Source organism: Prosopis cineraria, unplaced genomic scaffold (genome assembly GCF_029017545.1).
Source record: "Prosopis cineraria cultivar Desert tree isolate PC_DT_omini unplaced genomic scaffold, ASM2901754v1 PC6, whole genome shotgun sequence".
NCBI classification, from domain to species: domain Eukaryota; kingdom Viridiplantae; phylum Streptophyta; class Magnoliopsida; order Fabales; family Fabaceae; genus Prosopis; species Prosopis cineraria.
The window spans coordinates 14,358,187-14,381,278 of NW_026555337.1; the positions used below are offsets into that span (position 1 = coordinate 14,358,187).

At 35.0% G+C, this 23,092-nt stretch overlaps 1 pseudogene; it reads left to right on the plus strand.

The window, feature by feature from the left end:
- Positions 1–387: 387 nt before the first annotated feature.
- LOC129314644 (immune-associated nucleotide-binding protein 9-like) lies at positions 388–18,463 on the plus strand (annotated as a pseudogene).
- The last annotated feature ends 4,629 nt before the right edge of the window (positions 18,464–23,092 follow it).

Here is a 23,092-nt window from a genome sequence, read left to right on the forward strand (position 1 = left end):
ATAAATTAATGTCTTTTGTGTTATTGTATATTCAAAAATAGATTTTAAAAACACAAATCATTATTAATCCAAATAATTTTTAGTTTATTAAATAGATCTTTAAAAAAATACATTTAATATATTTTGTTATAACAACTGAGTTTTATTAAACCCCTTTCAATGAAGGAACTTTTGACTATCTAAACACACACTTAGAGGATTAAATCGTAGGATCCAAATTGTAATATTGTCGACCAATATTATTAAAGTTTTGGGACATCACCCTAAGCTTCCCTTTCTCCAGAGGAAACTTCGGCCTTAAGCTATCAAAGTCAATCAAAGTCAAAAGTTTCACTTTACCCACAATCACAATATATTCCTAGAATCGCTTCTCTGTTATCAATATACGATAGTCTTCAAGTAAATAATCTCACCCACACTTCGATTTTCGTTTTCCAATATTGCTCCGAGTTTGTGTAAAACCCTTTTGTTTCCTTGCCTTGACTTGTACTCAACAAGACTGTATCAGGTTTGAGGTTAGTAATTTCCAGAATAAGTTCTGGAATGATTTGTTCTGTTTTCAACAATCATGAAGTTGTATATGTAATGGAGATAGCATGAACTTTCTAGTTTGCTTTTCTATCGTTTACTCTTTCTATAAGGCTTGATCACCGTGAATTGGACTGGATCGTTTCTGTTCTTTTTTTTTTTTTTTTTTGGGTTTGGGTCTTCCTTTGTTGCTCACATTGTTGATGTAGAAGGTAGATGTATGCTGTTTAGTTGTTGAATTACTATCTTTAGAAGTTATATTGCGTTTAATCCTCAACTGGCAGACTTGAATTCTTGTTAATTCCTTGGATTTCGATATGTGAACCCTGTAGGTTGTAGTGTATAGCTTCTGGTTTCTGCTGATCTTACAATTTTGTTTTTTGTTTTTGCTAACAAATTTGTTTGTTATCACTTGTAATAAAACTTAATTGATTGAATATGACTACCTGCATTAATTAACATCGTGATAAGATGCTGCCTGATATTTGAGAGCTTGTTTCTTCTTTCCTTCCAAAATTTTTGGAGTTCGCGTGCTATCTTATATTCATATTTAATATATATTTTAATGTTGCATTGATAATTTTTGTCATTAGGCAATCTAAATTTATATCATGGGTGGAAGTTCTGTCAAGGATGATTGGGAACTTACTGCCTCAACCAACGAGACCCTAACAATGGTGTTGGTTGGACGTATTGGCAATGGAAAAAGTGCAACAGGTAATAGCATTCTTGGAAGGAAGGCCTTCAAGTCAAAGAGAAGTTCATCTGCCATAACAAGCACTTGTGAACTGCAGAAAGATGTGCTAAGAGATGGTCAAACTATTAATGTTATTGACAGCCCCGGTATAGTAGCATGTCTTGTTTGCTACTCTCTTTGGCCTTTGATTTTGCAATTTCACTGAATTTGTTATTTCTAAGCCTACCTGTGGACAAGTTTTGCAGGACTATTTGATCTTGCTATGAGATCTGATTTTGTTGGGAAGGAAATTGTAAAGCGCATTGATCTGGCAAAGAAGGGATTCATGCCATCCTTGTAGTGCTTTCTGTCACAAATCGCTTTTCTGAAGAAGAACAGACTGCATTTCATAACTTGCAGACATTGTTTGGAAACAAAATAGTTGACTACACGATTGTAGTATTCACTGGAGGGGATCAACTAGAAGATGACAATGAAACTTTGGAAGATTATTTAGGTCGTGAGTGCCCAGAGCCTTTACAGGTTTGTTTGAGTATGATCTTTATATTAACTACTATTCTCACAAGGGACCTAAAACCTTTAAAGTTTGCTTAAGCATTTATATTTCTATGAATTGCTATTACTTTTCTTTTTTCGTTTCTTTAGCCCATTGAATTGGCCCTCTTGATCTGTCCTCCTAGTTGAGGTGCTGTGACTAGCTTTCTTTTTGGTTAGGTTATTTTTCATCGCCCATATATTGACAGAATACTATTGATTGTCAGTATTGTGGTTACTTAAGCTCCTTGTTTCTGCTGTGTTGATTCCTTGTCATCAAAAACATATTCTCTTATTTGAAAAAGAAGGTATTTGATGGTTTTGTGAAAACCAAACTGAACTATTATTCAAAGACGAGAAGAATATTTAGAGAGTACAGGCAGATATGATAATAATATCATATCAGAACAAAATATAATAAAATAACATCTAATCCTTAAGAATCAGCAGAAAAACAAATTACAGCAAAAATAAGACTAGGTTTAGGGTTAGGTTAAGTTAACTAATGGGCTTGTGCCCCATCAACCCACTTTCTATACTCCTCCACAAGCTGGTAAATAGATGTTGATCATTCCTAGCTTGCTTATCATCTTTGCAAATTTTGCTTTAACAAGAGGCTTGGTCATCATATCTGCAACTTGATTTCCTGAGGGAATATATGCCAGATCTATGATTTTAGCTTCAATTTTCTCTTTGATGAAATGCCTATCAATCTCAACATGCTTAGTACGATCATGTTGAACAGGATTGTTTGAAATCTTGAGAGCTGCCATACTATCACACCACATTTTTATAGGAACCTTCATTTCTACACCAAGTTCCTTCAGCAGTTGTACAACCCATATAGCTTCACAAATTCCAAGAGCTAATGCTTTATATTTAGCTTCTATTGAGCTTCTAGAAAACAGGGTTGTTTCTTGCTTCTCCAAGTAAACAGGTTGCCCTATACAAATGTGCAATATCCAGTGGTGGACTGCCTATCATAGATGGCTCCTGCTCAGTCTGCATCAATATAAATTTCCACATCAATTACATTTTCTGATCCCAGTGCTCTCTTATTGCCATTTGTATAGATTTCTACATTCTTCTTATTCCCTTTTAAGAATAAACCCTTTCCAAGAGTGGTTTTCAAATATCTAAGAATCCTGTATACTACCTCCATATGTTCCTTCTGACGATTACTCGCAAATTGACTCACAACTCCTACTGCAAAGGATATGTCGGGTCTTGTGTGAGATAAATATATGAGATTTTCCACTAATTTCTGATATTTTTCTTTATTCACTGCCTTCCCATTAGGCTTCACTTCTAGATTACAATTTAGTTCTGTTGGGGTATCAGCAGGTCTTACCCCTACCATTCCAGTTTACTTAAGTAAATCTAGAGTATATTTTCTCTGTGATACAGTAATACCTTGTGAAGAGAGAGCAACCTCTAGACCTAGAAAATATCTTAGATTTCCAAGGTCTTTAATCTCAAATTCATCAACCAGGCATTGTTTTAGTTTCACAATTTCTTCTTCATCGTTTCCAATCAATACTATATCATCCACATACACGATTAGAATAGTTATTCGTTGACCAAACTATCTCACAAATAGTGTATGATCAACCTAACATTAAACATAGCCAAATCCCTTTACAGCACGGGTAAACTTCTCAAATCAAGCCCTAGGTGACTGCTTTAAGCCACACAGTGACTTGTACAATCTACATACTTTACCTGTATTTTTTGGACCTCTCAGTCCTAATGGAATCTCCATATTCACTTCCTCTTCCAAGTCCCTATTTAAGAAGGCATTCTTAACATCTAATTAAAATAATGGCCAATCTAAATTAGCAGCAAGAGAAAGTAGAACATTTATCGTATTGAATTTCGCCACTAGTGCAAAGGTTTCTTAGTAATCAATGCCATAGGTTTGAATAAAGCCTTTTGCAACTAATCGTGCCTTATATTTATTAAGACTACCATCAAGATTATATTTCTTTGTCAGAACCCATTTACTCCTTACAATTGACTTTCTTAAAGGCAACTCCACAATTTTCCATGTCTAATTTTTATTTAGAGCTTTTAATTCTTCATCAATAGCTGCCTTCCATTTAGGATCAATTATGGCTTCCTTGAAAGTCTTAGGTATATTCTCACTATCAACAATAGCAATAAAGTTCTTAAATTGAGAATTGAGTTTGTCATAAGAGACATACCTGCTAAGGGAGTGTCTGGTGCAACTCCTCTTGCCTTTTCTAAGAGCAATAGGCTATTGAAGATCTTCAGGATTACCTTCAGTTTGAGAATCATGACTTTGCCTTGGAGCAACAATAGGATCTTCACTGTTGATATGCTGTTCTGGTTGTTCTGTCACAGATTCATCCAAGTATAGTTTAGGATCAGGTTCAGGCTCGGCTCAAAATTGGGCTCAGGCTCAGGCTTGGGCTCAGGTTCAGGATCAGGCTCGGGCTCAAGATCTAGAATAAGTAGGAGGAATGGTCTTGTGATGTATGAGGGCTTACACTAGAACTACCAGTCTGTTTATTATTTAAATGACCATTATTAGTGGCACAAATTAGCCATTCACCATCATTCTCCCCCTGAATGGGTATTCTGGGAAAGAAAGGCAGTGATTCGACAAATGTGACATTCGTAGTGACATAGAATTTGTGAGTGTCAGGAGAATACCACTTATACCCCTTTTTGGTAGATGAGTATCCTAAAAAGATGCATTTGAGAGATCGAGATTTAAGTTTGTTGCCTGCTTCATGAAAAACAAAGGCAATGCACCCAAAGATCTTTTTCGAGAGAGAGTTAAGTAAAGGAGAGTGAGGATAGGATTGCAAAAATAGGTCAAGAGGGTTTTGAAAGCTGAGAACTCTTGAGGGCATATGGTTGATGAGGTACGCAGCCGTAAAGACTATATCTCTCCAAAATTCATGTGGAACATTATTACCAAGTAAGAGGGCCTTAGCAACTTCAAGTATGTGTCTGTTTTTCCTCTCAGCTATCCCATTTTGTTGAGGTGCCTACACACAAGAAGTTTAGCGTAAATCCTATTTTCACTTAGAAAGGTGCGAAGAGTAGAATTGAGATATTCTGTTCTATTGTCGCTATAAAGAATCTTAATAGAAGTTTGAAACTGAGTTTAAACAAAAGTATGAAAGTTTTTGAAAATAGTGCAAAATTTAGATTTATCTTTCATGAGAAAAATCCACATTAGTCGAGTATGGTCATCAATAAAAGAAACATAACATCGAGCCTTAATGTGAGTTTCAACCCGTGAAGGACCCCACAAATCACTGTGTATGAGAAAAAAAGGTGTAGAGGGGATATAAGGCTTAGCTAGAAAAGGATGGCGAGTTTGTTTAGCAAATTGGCAAGTATCACAATGAAATTTAATTTTATTCATGAAATTAGGAAATAGAACTTTCATATAATTAAAACTGGGATGGCCTAAACGAGAATGCCCTAACATAATGTCTTCTTGAGACATAATAGAAAAAATAGAAACAAAATTGGAAATAGGATCAACTAAACTTTTATTGGTGAATTTGCCCTCCAAGTAGTAAAGCCCATTATGTTCCTTAACATTGCCAATCATCCTCCCCGAGACTAAATCCTGAAAGTTACAACAAGATTTGTCAAAAATGGCAAGGCAAGATAAGTAGTGGGTCATACATGTAACTAATAACAAATTACATTGTATATCAGGAACATATAAGACATTCTTCAAAATAATAGAGTTAGAGACAACAACAGTGCCGGTTCCCATCACTTGAGCATATGTGTTATTAGCTACTTGTACACTAGTATGCTCAGAGCCTTAGAGTAAGGACTAAACTCAGAAAATAATTCCCGAAAACCTGTAATGTGGTCTGTGGCTCCAGAATCAACCACCTATACATTATTACAGTGAGAAATAGCGCTAAGTATAGTAAGTAAAGTCTTGCCAACATGGGCCAAGGTAATCAAGGGAGTAGGTTTCTCACTCGTTTCATCTCGAGAGTATTTCTCCAAAATACATTTCATCATGCAATTTCCTCAATATTGAGTGCATGATCATAAGTAGGATGGACAGTAAACCCTTTACTATCACCTTTATGTTCACCCTTGTTATCACTTTTGGAGTTGGACTTTAAATGAGATGGCTTGCCATGAATTTGCCAACAAGTTTCCCGTGTATGACCATTTTTATGACAATAATTGCATCGAAGAAACTTTTTTCCTTTATGATCCCCCTTTTAATGACCACGAGCTACCGTAGCAGAGGTTTCAGTGCCAAGAGAGGTAGAAGTAGGGAGCTGCACCAGGACCTTGCAGCTTTCTTCATATGTAATCATATTAAATGTATCTTCAAGAGAAGGTAGAGGTTTCATACTCATAATTCTTCCTCGAAGATCCTCATTAAGAGTCATGGAGACCAAGGAGAAATTCATAGCACCGCTCACGTCCGACCACAGTTTTATGGTGGAGAGCATCAGCTGGACAAAACCATTGGTGTACCTCATAGAGGTCTATATGTTGCCAGAGATGTATAAGAGTTGTGTAATACAGAGTAATTGATTTCTCCCTCCACGGAAGGGTTTGAAGAGTACGTTTTGCTTAATAAATTGCTGCTGTATTTTCCTTGACAAAGTAAGTGCGTTGAGCAGACTCCCAAATTTCTTGAGCAATGTTGGCAAGTAGATAATTTTCACTTATCTCAGGATTCATTGAATTAATTAACCAAGTCATCACCATGTTATTTTCTGCACACCAAGTCTCATACTTTGGGTCACAAACTTCTGGTGCTTTCAGGGACCAGTTAGATAATGTTCCTTATTCCGACCATGTACGAACATAAGGACACTCCTGAACCACTGCAAATAATTATTCCCATTCAACCTATGGGTAAGAAGAATAAGAGAAAGTGAATCATTATTGCTGCTACCTCCTAAAGGAAGAACATTATCACTGCCACGTTGACCAAATGCATTTGAGCGCTCCCCATCTGTATTAAAGACACGTGAGGTACCACTACCATTCAAAGTTGCCTTATAAGCCATGACAGCAAAAAAGGAGAGGCACGCAGCAACAGAGGACTTAGCAGCAGAAACAAAGAAAGCGAGAAGAAAAATATGCCACTACTCGGGTGAATAGGACACCCCTTTGCACTCGCAGGCTACGGCTGGAAACAAAGAAGAAAAGGACGCTGATGTACTCATGAGTTACATCAGAACAACACGAACAGAGAAGTAGGGTGCTGTGTCTGACAGAAACGCTCAGAACAAAGACGAACAGAGATGCAGAATACTTTATCGGACAGTAACGCTCAGAACAGAGATGAACAAAGACACTTAGGGCAGATATCCATTCGACTGTTAGAGACGCAGCCAAGTCATATGAGAGACCAAGAGCACACACGAGAGTCAGACCAGGGAGGACACTGGGAACAGGCCGACGGCGACTCTGATACCATGATGGTTTTGTGAAAACCGAACTGAACTATTATTGAAAGACGAGAAGAATAATTATAGAGTACAGGAAGATACGATAATAATATCATATCAGAACAAAATAAAATAACATCTAATTCCTAAGAATCAGCAGAAAAACAATTACAACAAAAATAAGACTAGGTTTAGGGGTTAGGTTAAGTTAGATAATGGGCTTGTGCCCCATCAGCCCACTTTCTACAGTATTATTGCACTTTGCCATCGTTATTTATATATTGGACGTACTAACTGGTTTACTACAACATTATTTTATTCTATTATTTCCTCTTAGCTACACAATCACTGTTATTTTGGTATTTTTAGCATCACACAAACCCTTGGAAGGGGTTGGTTCATTCTATTCCCATTTGATTGTAATTGTCAAGTTATTTTAGTGCCATGGCCGTGATTGTGTTGGTTCATACTTTTTGAATTGAAAATAAAATGACTTTGAGATAAATGTATTGATTCTCCAACAGGGTGTGATCAAATAAATAGAGTTTTAGAGATTAAAAGGCATGACTTATGTGGGATTATCTACAGGAATAAACTGTACTCCATAAAATATCCCCTTTAGTTAAGATGGTTTGATATGGATTTGGAAGCCCCAAACTAAGAACCAAACAAGCATATCAAACAAAATTATAATGTGAAGAAATTATTCCTTTTTAGAACGTTTAATTTAGTTTTCTAAGTACTTACCAAAAAAATGTCAACTTTCTAGTTTTGTCAAATCATTTCTTGTCATTTTCTCACTGGTGCTAGTATTAAAAAAAATGAAGATAACTAAGAGAATGAGAGGAAAATCTGGACAAAAATATGTGGTTGTAGCTTGAAGTCTAGTACATGATACATATAGCAAGAGACAAGATGCCTTTCTTTCATTATCAAGAGTGTTGCTGGCTAAAAGAAAAAAAATAACTGACCCAGATTTAGTTGACTTCAATGTCTCCTAAATAAGGAAATCAAACATTTGAAAACTGAAAAAAGAATAAGGAAGAAAACAACAATGCAAACAGAGGCTGGAAAATATGGTAAAATAGAGTAACATAGCATGATAAGAACTGGGATACTTTAAGCCATGACTTTCCCTTCAAGCTGGAAGATAAATATTCAGCATTCCCAATTTAAATTTCATCCCTTCAAATTTGACCCAAGGCACAACTTTTGTTCTTTGAACACCTATTATGGGATGTCAACGTTTTAATTCCTATTAAATCTCTTTCCTAGCCTTTGTCATGGTTGTTTTAGTAATATAGGGCTTGTTTGGAAACTTGTTTTGGGAACAATTTTCTGTTATCCAGAATAAAAGAATAAAAAAATCTGTTTGGTAACGTATTTTTAAAAAATATTTTGGAGAGCAAAAAAAACAAAATATTGTTCTAAAGAATAGAAAAATGAAAGCAACTTTTAAGTGTTATGGGATTATTGTTCTGGAGAATGAGGAAGAATGAGAAAAACATCTATTTTCATTATTTTTTATTGTTCTCAAAACATGTTCTACGAAGCACCAGTTCTCAGAACAATAAAATAAAAACAGTTTCAAACAACCCCATAATTTTGCTTGAATATCTTGGAATGTAAGTTTATCTTTTCTGTCAAATTTATACCATTGTTAACCTTGAAGTCAATTTCAAATTGCTGTAGGAAATTCTTGTTTTGTGCAAAAACTAATATGTGCTTTTTGATAACAAGACTAAGGATGAAAAGAAGAAGTTTGAACAAGTTGTGCAACTTCTTTCTCTTGTAGACATGGTCATTGCACAGAATGGTGGACAACCTTATATGAATGAGTTTTTCACTAAACTGAAGGTGAATGTTTCTGCAAATTTTTTCCAATCTTCTTTGCTTGATCTTTGAATATATTATATTAATAAATTTACAATTTGACTGCAGAAAGGAGTAATGAAGCTGCATAACCAACAATTAGAGGTTGATGCCTCGAAAGGATATTCAGAAAGTGAGACAAAGGAATTGAAGGACTTGATGCAGCGTACTTATGATGAGCAGCTAAAACAAATTATTGAGATGGTACCTTCTAAGTCTTTGGCCCTCCGACATATTTTCCTTGTCATTTATTGTTTTTTGTATTTATAATTATTATGTATTCAGTATTTTAAGAATAATAATCTACAAAGGTGCTCTGTTCTCTCTGAAATGGTTGTGATATGCATGCAAGTTCTATTAACTCTCACCATATTCTTGTGAAAGGTAAATGCAAACATTGGCTTGTGATATAGGCTATTTTTATTGTATGTATGTATCTCAATTCATATAAATAAATAAAGTAATGTATACGTACCTGAAGAATCCATGAGTACTTGAAAAATCTCGATTACCTCGAGTGTAGGCAAGTACACAACCCACAAGTCCCCAGAGCTTTCAAAGAGTTCAAAGATAATGAAAGTAGAAGAATGAGTCGTGTGTTTGCGGTTACCGACTAATCGTCTTATATAGATCAGATCGGTAACCGCCTTATTAAAATAATTAAATAATTATATTATCTATTATCTCTGACTCAGTCAGTTAAGATATAGGAAATAACTGACGACTACTGGGTTGTGGGTTGGGCCTCTGCCCATTGAGTTCACTTGTGTGGTCCACCTATCACAGTCCATACAAGATCATAAGGACCAATTTATTGGGCTTATTAATTAATGCTAATTCATAAATAATATTCCAACAATCTCCCACTTGAATTGCATTAATTAAGCAAGTTGTATAAACAAGCCACAAACAAATTCAAAAAATGAAACTCCCCAAAATCACTAAATCCTATGGGGAAACAAGTGATATGATATCTCATAATCTGAGTAAAATATGAAATTTTATTTCAAACACAACTCAGTAAGATAACAACATAAATCACTGATTCCTATGGGGAAACAAGTGACATGCATAGCGTATCACAACAGAATCATTGAATCCTATAGGGATACAAATGATATAGACGCATCTAACTGAACTGAACATAGCTCACAGAAGAAAACAAAGCCTAAAGAGAAATTGCAACATAAAAAGTTCTCAAACTCCCACTAAACTAAGGCATCAAAGGAATTCACAATACCCATACAAGTTACATGATTTTGAAAAACTTCTACAGGTAAGCCCTTAGTCAGCAGATCTGCAAGCATCTATATGCCAGGAATGTGTACTACATGGGTTTGAGACTCAGCAATTTTCTCTTTCATAAATATAAGTTTGATATCAAAATGCTTTATACGACTGGAATTTCTGTGATTGTTAGCATAGTATACTGCAGATTTGTTATCACAATAAATGGTTAGAGGACGTGATATTGACTCAACTAGGTGCATGCCAGATATCAACTTCCTCAGCCATATAGCGTGACGTGTAGTCTCAAAGCAAGCAATATACTCAGCTTCCATAGATGAAACTGCCGTAAATGTCTGTTTCACACTCTTCCAAGAGACAGCTCCTCCAGACAACATGAAAATATAGCCAGTCGTGGATTTACGATCATCCAGACAAGAGGAAAAATCTAAATCTGAAAAGCCAACAATCTCAAGATCTTCTGATCCCTTAAAGTCATAATCAGAATACCCAACAACCTCAAGAGAATTTGACCTTCTATAAGTCAACATATGATCCTTTGTACCTTGAAGATACCTCATAACTTTCTTAGCAGCCTTCCAATGATCCAAACCTGGATCATTTAAGTATCGACCCAGCACTCCAATGGCAAAGGCTATATCTGGTCGAGTACACACTTGAACATACATAAGGCTGCCAACAGCGGAAGCGTATGGTATCTTTCTCATTTCAGCCCTCTTCTTATCATCCTTAGGACATTGTAACTTTGACAACAGCTCACCTTTCTGTACAGGAGCAGGTGAAGGAGAACATGAATCCATTTTGAATCTCTTAAGTACCCGCTCAATATAAGTGGCCTGTGATAAACCAAGAACACCACAAGATCTATCACGATAAATTTGTATCCCAAGAACAAAGGAGGCTTCACCCATATCCTTCATGTCAAAATGGCAAGACAATAGGTGCTTTATCTCAATGAGGAAATTTATTGAATTGCTGGCTAATAAGATATCATCAACATAGAGAACAAGAATGGAAAAATTGTTCCCATCAAACTTTTGATAGATGCACTGATCTGAGACATTCTCAACAAAACCGAGAGAGGTGATAACTTCATCAAATTTCAGATACCACTGCCTAGAGGCCTGTTTTAGCCCATAGATGGATCTCTTTAATTTGCACACTAGATGTTCTTTACCGGATTCAACAAAACCATCAGGTTGTGTCATGTAGACTTCTTCATACAAATCGCCATTCAAAAACGCAGTCTTGACATCCATCTGGTGAAGATCAAGATCAAGCTGTGCAACTAAAGCCATTACCACTCTAAAAGCATCTTTGGTGGATACCGGAGAGAAGGTTTCTGTGTAATCAATACCTTCTTTCTAGTCGTAGCCTTTAGCTATAAGTCTAGCTTTATATCTATCAATTTCACCTCTAGCTCCTCGTTTTGTTTTGAAGACCCACTTGCAACCCACTGGTTTAAACCCCTTTGGTAGCTCTACAAGCTCCTATACGTGATTGCGATATATAGAGGCAATTTCTTCACTCATAGCCTCCAACCATTCAGAAGAATGCGAGCTAGAAATAGCCTCTTAGTAACACATTGGGTCTAAGCTATCAATAGCATCTGAATCAAATTCCTGCAAATATACCATGTGATCATCTAGAATAGCAGACCTGCGAACCCTTTGGGACCGTCTCGGTTCAACAACCATGTCCCTATCACCCTCTAAAGGTGGTTCATCTTGAGCTTCATTCTGATCCACAGCATTATCTCTGTCAACATGAGGAGTTGTCAAGATAGGCATAGGCAAAATGCTACTTTCATCATGCAAGGTAATATGCCTAGGCACAGAGCTCCCACTGTCTAAGGCATCTTTAAAGAAGTAAGCTCGGTCAGATTCAATTACCCTAGTAGTGTGATTTGGATAATAGAATATGTACCCACGAGATCCGATGCAATAGCCAATAAAGAAATCATCAACAGTTTTAGCATCAAGCTTCATCTGTTGTGGATTGTAAGGTTTTACCTGTGCTTTACAACCCCAAACTCGCATATGCTTCAGTGCAGGAGTCCTTCCAAAATACAACTCATATGAAGTCTTTGGAACTGACTTGCTAGGAACTTGATTCAAAATATAAACAGCAGTTTTAAGTGCATCACCCCATAAGAATTCCAGCAGTGAGGAGTGACTGATCATGCTCCTAACCATATCCATGAGAGTACGATTTCGCCTTTCTGCAACCCTATTTTGCTGCAGGGTGCCAGGCATAGTATACTGAACTTCAATGCCATGCTCTTGAAGGTACAAAGCAAATGGCCCAGGGTTCTTGCCAGTCTCAGTATATCTCCCATAAAATTCTCCTCCTCTATCAGATCTCACACACTTGATCAACTTACTAGATTTCAATTCGACTGCTGCTTTAAAGGTCTTGAATGCATTAAGGGACTCGCCCTTTTCATGCAAGAGTTCAATCCATCCATGACGAGAGTAATCATCCATGAAGGTGATGAAATATCTGAAACCACCCATAGCCGGAGGCGTGATAGGTCCACAGATATCAGTATGGATTAAGTCTAAAGTATTTTCAGACCTCTTTGCCCCTTTGATTCTAGCTTTAGCAGGGAATTTTCCCTTTATACAGTCAACACAAGTCTCAAAATCTGAGAAATCAAGGTCTCGTAAGACACCTTACTTGATCATGCGCTCCAATCTCTCTCTAGAGATATGACCCAAACGACGATGCCATAACATAGAGGAATTATCATTAGGCCTTTGACGTTTATGCCCAATAGCAGCATTGACATGAAGATTAGGAAGTTCAAGTGACCAATCATTCAATCGATATAAACCATAGATCAAGGAAGCGACACCAACATTAATGGAATCAAAACAAATGTCAATCTTCCCATTTCCTTGAAAGAATGAATAGCCACAAATATCCAATGCAGAAGTTGAAATTAAATTCCTCTTTACAGAAGGTACATAAACAACATTGTTTAAATTTAAAACATGACCAGAATTTAAATACAAAGAAACAGTTCCAATGCATTCAACCGATGCCTTGCTCCCTGCTATGCCAAAGACTGACCTCTGTGCCTCACTTGGAACCTTCTAGTTTCTTAGCCCCTGTAGAGAATTCACAACATGTACAGTAGCACCAGAATCCAGCCATCATGAGTCGAAAGAAGTTTCAATGGTATTAGATTCAAAACAAACTAAAGCTAGAGGGGCAGTTTGAAGAATTGTACCTTCACTTTCTTGTTTGTTCTTCAATTTGAAGCAATTAGCTTTAATGTGACCCGATTTCTTGCAATAATTGCATAACCCTTTAAAGGGTTTCTTCCTCGACTTCTCACTCTTATCACCATCCTTTTTAAAGGTTGGATTATTAGGCTTTGGGGCATCATGTTTCTTCCCTTTTTTCTTATATGACCCTCCAGATTTGCTGCTTGAGCCATGAGAAACATAGTTTATTGAGTGAGAGGAATTCTTCTTTATAGCTTCCTCTTCTTGAGTGACTATCGATATCATCTGGTCAACAGACCATTCAGCTTCTTGTGAGTTGTATGAAGTCCTCAAGAATGCATACTCTAATGGCAATGATTGAAAAATGCGGTAAACCAAGGTACTTTCACCCAAATCAATCCCATATGACTTAAACTTGTTATAGTAATGAACAAGTTTCAGAATGTGCTCCCTGACACCAGAAACTCCGTCGTATCGAGTATTGTCAAGAAGTGACAGATAGTAGTTCTTTTGAGTCTTGTCAAGTTTCTTATATTTGTTACCAATAGCTTTCAAGTACTCTACTGCAGTATCCTTTTCAGGAATGCTGTCCCTAATTTCCTTTTCAATTGTGTACTTGATGATCGCTAGACAAATCCGGTTGGACTCACTCCATTATTTATGGAAGGCCATTTCAGAAGCACTGGACTCAGAAGAGAAATCCACAGGCTTGGGTTCTCTCAGAGCTAAATCTTTCTCAGAAATGGTCAGATACATAGTCAGGGACTCTTTCCAGTCATCATAATTAGTCCCATTGAGAGCCTTCACAAAGGATAGTTACGTAAAAGCAAAAACTGAAATCGCAAAACAGAAAATGGGAAATATTAATTATACGTGCACAACATAATTATAAAACAAAATTTCCCCAACAAGCGATTATCAATTATGCAACTATAAGCATGCACCAAGAAGGCTCATATATCATAGAGATTTAGCTTACACAAAAGTCCATACAAAATAATGCATTAAATATTTTCATACCTATAGGGTACAATAAATATCTAATACATTAAAGGAGTGCTATTGGCCTATTCTCAAAGCCAACCATTAAAATCACATTAATAATGTCATACCCTATAGGGTATGTCCATTATCAATGCTACAAGATCTTAAGCATCATCAATAATTCACAAAATTACAAATTTTATGACCTTAGGACAAAACAAAATAATTTTAAAAGGTCCTTAGGGTCTTTTGGGATTTAGGAAACAAATTTAGGACTTAAGTAAAATTTTAAAAGATAATCAAGGGCAAATAAGTAATTCTGGAAGAGATTTGGGTCAAAATTGCAATTCTGAAAGTTAAGGGACTAATATGTAATTTCTAGAAATATCATGGGGCTAATTCATAAATTAAATAAATTATGGGCCAAGGAGGTAATTTTATCCTGGGGTCAAAACATAATTAATAGAACCCCCCCCTTTTTTATAAATCTGGTCTGGGCCCAAATGAAAAAATTTGGGCCCAGATCTCCATGAAAGTTTCTGGCCCGATTTTGCCTCCACCCCTTTTTTTTTATAAACAAGTTCTAGGCCCATTCGAAAATGGGCCCAGAACCCATGGAACCAGATCCCTAGGATCCAGTTCTTGACCTGTTTCTGGGTCCTCTCCAGCCGCGAGCTGGAAAACAAAGCCAAAGGGGGCGCCGGCATGCAGCGGTTGCCGGACCAGCTGTGACGTTGCCAGCTCCAGAACCTCCATCGCGCCGCCAGCTCGAGACGACGCCGAAGTAGTCCAGAACTACACAGTTTTCGACAGCCGTGAAAGGAGGACGACGCCGTGAAGTACTCCCTCCCGTTGGAGATTGTGACAGCGAAGAACAGTAATGACGCCGTGAAGGAGAACTCCGGCGAGGAGCACAGGGAAGAAGATGACGCTGAAAAAATCTCTCTCTCTTTTTTTTGACAGCATAAACGCGACACTGTGCAGGCTGTGAATCACAATCTCAGGCAGAGATTTCCGGCGACTCAATGACATCAGCTCCCGAGACGTACCAACAACTCATTCCGGCATCGATTAAGGCAATAATGAAAGGAGAAAAGAGCAACTAATGAAATATACGTGCATGTTAAATCAAATTCAAACATGCTAAGTTAGAAAAGAATTACTTATCATTGTAAACATAAGATATTGAATTGAGATATACAAATTAATGTTCGTAACCATAGCTCTGATGCCACGTGTTATATGTATGTATCTCAATTCATATAAATAAATAAAGTAATATATACGTACCTGAAGAATCCATGAGTACTTGAGAAATCTCAATTACCTCGAGTGTAGGCAGGTACACAACCCACAAGTCCCCAGAGCCTTCAGAGAGTTCAGAGATAATGAAAGTAGAAGAATGAGTCGTGTGTTTGCGGTTACCGACTAATCGTCTTATATAGATCAGATCGATAACCGCCTTATTAAAATAATTAAATAATTATATTATCTATTATCTCTGACTCAGTCAGTTAAGAGATAAGAAATAACTTACGGCTACTGGGTTGTGGGTTGGGCCTCTGCCCATTGGGCTCACTTGTGTGGTCCACCTATCACGGTCCACACAAGATCATAAGGACCAATTTATTGGGCTTATTAATTAATGTTAATTTATAAATAATATTCCAACAGTTTTAACTGAGGCATTTTTGTTACTACTGTTTATCAGAGAGAATTCTTATAATTATATGATCATTCAGAATATAATTTTGCGTGTTTGTGTGTGAGAATTTAAGTAGATAGTTGCACTATTTGGTTACCTCATAGTCTCATACACTCTGATGGTATTCTCTTGATCTCATCCGTGTTCCTTATAAAAGAAATATACTTTGTTATTATTGGGGGAACAACATATAGTCTCTTGAATAATGTAATTATAAGTTATTTTACATAAACTTTAAAATTAAACACTTACCTCGTAAAAAATTTGGCCATAAAACAAACTTTAGCAATCACAAAATGCGGAAATACGACCAACATCTGTGAAAGTAATGTTGCATCATACCTTACTCTTACCCTTCTTTTTCTCAAATCTCTCTTGATCAAGGTGTCATATGGGATTCTTGTGGCTTCTAAATGTTAGTTTAAGTGATCTATACATTTTTTATCTACATGATAGTTTAGAGAGTTAAGTGTGGCAAAAATTTGTGTGATCAAGATATAGTCATAGTTTAGGAGGCTATTATATGCAGTTTTCCTATTATTGTTTACTTGAATCAAAGATTTGCTGAGGAAGCTCTCTACCTCCCTTGCCCTGCATCTGGAAAGATTTTATTTTGAAAACATGACATGCCTTTGATTTTTTGACTTCCAAACTTTGACCTAAATATTGGTCTTTACTGGAGTTGGAGACTGCCATGGCTTGGAATAAAATCTGTTTATATATCATTTTGTTGATTCAGACCTATCAAAGGGGCAAAGATTGCCGATGGAGAGTAAAAAGAGGAAGATTTACGATTTAGGATTTGATGAGGAATTTGAGTAAATGTATTTTAGCCAAAGGACGTTATGTTCTTATGGTGTTCTAGTTGCAATATGATGCCAGGTATTTGTAGTTGAGTATCATGAGGAATTTGGTATTCCTCATGGCATTTAATATGGATTGCACGATGCTGTTATATCAACAATAAACTCTTTACATGTATCGTTTGCTAATAGATCTGTTTCAATAATTTCCTTATGTGTCCTTCATGGTGTTTCTTACTTATATCTTGTCAAAACAGAAAGTAAATGGATTTTATTAAAAATTGATGTAGATATAGTCTGAGAAATTTTCTTTTCTTTTATCTATGTTCTTGTTGTATACAAGTTAATCATGAAATCCCAGTCTTGAAAATATTCTAGCATGCTTAGCCTCTAAAGTAGCTTTAGTGTCCAAGTAATTTTCATTGCAGACCTTAGCTACTAAGCAAGGAATGTCTAAGGCTTTTGATTGAGCTTGATCCCTGTTTAACTCTGATCTGATTTTCTGGCGGGGCAATCACCAACATCGTTAGTGTTTGTCAGCTATTACTTCGTATTCTGTTACTAATTTGTTTTGGCAAACGTACTGCAAATGCTATGTTTTAAGTTGATTCCTACCTTTGTGGACAGTTATGTGAAAATTCTGTGTGTTGTGTGCCCCACATGTACATAAATTTAATGGCTCAAATTTGACTCAATTAAATGGGGACTATGGTTCAGATTTGGACGGTTTCATACATGTATTAGTTCTAAACTAGAAATTGGAAGGACATGTATCATGATGTTTAATGTTTTTCCAGTCGATCTGGTTAATCAAATTGGTCATAATTAAATTAATATTTTTAATTTCATGTCTAAAATATGATAAAACAGATTAAAAGGATTGGTTTTTGTTGGTTTCTGATTGATGATTAAAGGGTTAGGTTTTAGAGTACTTTGAACTGAGCAAGGGTTTGGTTTATTGTTTGCGGAATGAATTGGCCAGTTCAGTGAAATTTAAAGTAATGTAGTGTTTTATTTTATATAGATTGAGACAAAGTTGAAGGAAGCAACTGCCAAGCTTGAGCAACAATTGTCTGAGGAGCAAGCAGCAAGGCTTAAGGCAGAGGAGAATGCAGTTTTTGCTCAAAAGAGATCAGATGATGAAATTCAGGAACTCCGGGAAAATCTGGAGAAGGCGCGTGAAGAATTGCATAAACAAGGCGAAAAGCGTTGCACCATTCTGTGATGGCTCCTCTTCATAACTTTGGAAGAATTATTATTATCTTAAGTGGGTTTAGGTATTTTTGGACGAAAATCTACTCATTTTAATGTATAATATAGTTGCAAGTTATTTACTGAACTTCCTTACACTATTGGTATTGGTCTACTAGTATGAGTACTAGAAGTTGATGAGCTTGGCTAACATTATATATGTCACTGACTCTCTCCTTCATTTATCATTGTATGTTGTCAACTTTGTATTTTCAAGGACATGAGTGAGCAAATTATTGGAAATGTTGATGAGCATGCTTACTTTTTTGGTCAACAATGAGTATGCTAACTCACTCCACTATGTTTTATCCTTTTATGGAAGGTAAAATATGATAGGAGGTTACAATATTTTGATCGTGTTTTGTTTTTAGTCTATATAATTATATTTTATGTTTTTAAGTTTGATTTGTTTGTAATGTTAATTTCTCTAATTTTAAAATACACACAAAAATCATGACTTGACATTGATAGAATTAATCATGCTTATGTGTACGTAACTCTCTCTTTTAAAAAATAAAATTACCCCTAACCTAGCTTTTCCTTATAGGAATAGGGGACACACACCCATACACGCACGTAAACATGTCAATATTGAGTTTAAATTTCAAACCTTTTTCAAGCAAGAGAGGTGACAATGTCACTAGATCAATCAGTCATTGATATGTATTTAACTTTGTTAACCCTTCCATCTTCTGGTAATGGAGACTTTTGAACAAAAATTTTTTTTATCTTAATCGCGTTCATGTTTGTCTCCCACACACACACACACTCTCTCTCTCTCTCTCTCTCTCTCTTACCTTTCCTTTCATTTTTTTTATTAGACCTGGTCAATTTATTTTCATATATCAACAAAGAGGTTAACATAATTAAGCATGCAACAATAGCAAACTTTATCTCATTAGATAAGGGGCTTGTTTGTTTTGGCTTTTTTTTGTTTTAAAAAAGCACCTTTTTAAAAAAAATAATCACTTCATATTATATTTAAGGCATTTGTTTAAGATTTTAAAAATAATCAAAATTTTAAAAAAATTAGATACCTGATTATTTTGAAAAGCTAGTCAGAACAGCTTCCTAAAATGAGCTATGCAGTAGATGTGAGAGAAAATCAGAAAATGTACTGTGCATTTCATGCTAAAATTATAGAAGACAAAAACAGTCCTTCTCTTTAAGATATTCTTTCTCAGTGTCTTCTCCAACTCTAGCGGCCGTCATTCACCTCCTCCTTTGCTTAGATCAGATCAACCCCATCTCCCAACTCTATTAAAGGTTTGATTTATTATTTTACTGCTTACTCTGTTAAAATTATTCCATGTGAAATACACTTACAGCATCCTGTGTTGTTTTCCATATTCATCAGCATCTCCCTGAAAATTATAACGAGTTGGCTGGTACCGCTAAACAGAAGAGAGAGAAAGAATCTATGCTTGTAGAGTAGCTTGAATTTGACCAGTTATGCTTGAATTGCATAAAAGTCTAGATGAGCTTGACTAATGAATGTGGGGTCATCTATTTTATCTCTTTTTTCCTATATCTGGATGTGGGGTTCCTTGCAAAGTGTTGCATACATACGTGTGTGTGTGTGTGTGTGTGTGTTGCCATGACAAAGTCTTATATTCAAAGTAGCGTAAATAAGTATGCCCAGGAATGTGAGAAAATTCCTTTAATCAATACTTCTGAGCTAGGGGTAAACCCTTGATCCCCTTTTGAACTGAAGGATATTCTATTAATTCGATCTTGCCAAATATCTCTCTACCGACTTATATATATATTGATACTGTAAACATGTTTAATTTTTTTCATCTATCTTTTCATTTTTTTTATTTTTATCCTACTAAATTTAATTGATGTGCAATTATATTCTTTTAAATATTAGAATGGCACCCAAAAAAGATATGAGAGGTTCCAAAGGAGATGGAAGAGATAAGGCAAAATAGGATGATAAGAAAACTAAAATATTTTTAAAAATATGCACTGAAGAGATACTTGCAGGAAATAGACTAAATATACATTTTAATAAAGGTGGATGGAAGAACCTTATTGACAAATTTTATGAGACAGGATGTGCTTACGATCGCATACAATTAAAAAAGAGATGAGATGTTTTAAAAAGGGACTTTGGATCATTTACAAGGTTGGTTAGAAAGGAAATTGATATTGAATGGGATCATGAAAATAGACTATATAAGCTCTTGAAGAATGGTAGGTTGATAAGAGCAGGTATGATTGTGTTTTGTTCAATATATAATTTTTTTACTTGCAATATTTATTTATTTATTTAAATTTAAATTTTTATTATAGGAGGATCTAAAGATTTTGGAATGGAAGAATGGGGACCTAAATTCTTATATTTGTAAGAAGTGTTTTGATGAAATAGTGGCTACAAGACTAGCTCTTTTGATTCCATATCAAAATCCCCCATCATATAAAGGAACTACTATTCATAATGAGGATGATCACGATAAGGGTATTGAACATAATGAACAAAATCTGGCAAGTGAGGATGATGCAGATAGTTGTGAAGCTAGTCAAGAAGCTCAAGCAAATGCAATTTCAAATCCTTCAAACAAAAAGAGGAAGAGGATAGGCAAAGGAGAGAAAAAACTTAGAATAGCTAAGAAACTTCAAAATTCTCTAGATCGTATTTTTGATGGAATGGATCAAGTGTCAAATGCTACTATTAGTGGATCAAAACCAAATGATCCTTTTAGTTATGATGAGTGTTTATCAATGTTAAATGAGGTTCCAAACTTAGTAAAATGAATAAATCAATATTTTTTATTGTGAGAATTCTAACTAACAAAGAAAAGAGGATAGCATTTTGTCACTTTATGGACAATGATTGTGAGATGACCATTGATTAGCTAAACACTCTTACACATGAGGACATTTTTCATATGCGTTGATTCATAATATTGCACATGTTTTATACTTTATTTGATTCATTTGATTTATGGAACGCTTGATAGTATTTTTCAAATTATATATGTTGTTCAATTTGTATTGACTACATTTATATTTCTAGGATGACTGATAATTCATATGTAAGTAATGGATTCTGCAATGGAAATTGAAGTCCAAAATATTTATGAATATAGACTTCAAAGTGCAACAAATTTAGCTACCTTTTTAGTTACAAATCATGTGTTGAAGTATGTTTGCAAAAAAAAAAAGAAGAAAAAACTACTTCAATTTTTTTTTATCACAGGTGGCTAGTAGAGTTGACAAAGGGAAATAATAACAAGTTTTTTGAGCAATTTCAAATGAGAAAACATGTGTTTCAACTATTGTTGGGGTTGAGTTAACCAATAATTATAGACTAACACCTACCAAATACATTAGAGTGGATGAAAATGTTGCTTTGTTCTGTGTATATCATAGGTCAAGGAGCCACATAGAGACAAGTTCATGAAACGACTTCAACACTCTAGCCAAACCATTCACAACTATTTCAAAAGAGTTTTAACAGCTGTATATTGATATTGGCCTTATTTTAAAAACTACATAGTGGCAATAGATGGCACTAATATTGGCATACATGTCTCAGTAGATAAGCATATACCTTTTTATAATAGGAAAGGATATAGGAGTACAAATGTAATGGCTATATGTGATTTTAATATGTGCTTTACATTTGCATTGTGTGGCTGGGAAGGATTTGTTCATGATGCATAGATTTTTATGGACACCCTTCATAAACCACATTTATGATTCCCTTATCCTCCTGAAGGTTAGTACATATAACTCGAGATATTTAAGTGATTTATAAATATTTATGTAATATTGTTTAATATTTTTCATTTATGTATAGATAAATATTATCCCATTGACTTAGGATATCCATCATTTAAAGGTTTTCTAAGACCATATAAGAATACAAGGTATCATCTTGCACATTTAGGATGGCTCCTAGCTTTAGATCAAGAGATGAAATATTAATTTTCATCATTTTAGTTTGAAAAGTGTTATTGAAAGAACGTTTGGTGTTTGTAAGGCAAGACGGAGAATATTTCAAAATATAACCAATTTTAAGTTTGTCACTCAAATTTCTATCATATGGGTAAGCTTGCTCTCTATAACTATGTTAGAAGGATGGATTTAGATGACTTAGATATTCTTCAAAATTTTGAGAATCTAAATGAGTTACAAGATAGATAACGACATTTAATGATGGGGATGGTAATAATGTACTTGACCATGATGAATGGTGAGATCCCACATAAGCAGATGTTAAATACATACAAGAAATAAGAAATAAAAAATAAGAAACAGTATTAAAGATTAGTTGCCAAGACGAATGCGTCGCTAGATTTTTTTGTTTTCATTTTAATTTTTTAATGTTCGTAAAACTTTATCATTTACTTTGATGGATTGGAGTTTGGAATGATTTATTTTAAATAATATTATTGAAGTATCTGCAAATTTATTAAAAAAACTTTTTTATACAAACATGTTTTTAAAAAAGGGCATTTACATGTTATTATTATAATTTAACAAAAAAAAACACTTTACATTTTTTTTATCCAAACAAGTTAAAAATTATTTTTTAAGTAAAAAGTTTTTTTATGATTGTAGCTAAATGCAAAATATTTTTGATTTTTTTAAAAATCTCTACAAATAAATCACTTCTATAACATGTCTAAACTATCTAAAAATTATTTATTTTTTTAATCTAAACAACGGCCACGAGGTCGACTATATTGAGACTAAGTATATATGAGTAAAATTAACTCTATCAATACCAAGTTATAGTCCTATGCATTTTAATTATAAAAACTAAATTGAAATAAAATAATTAAGAATAAAAAAAGAAAATAAAA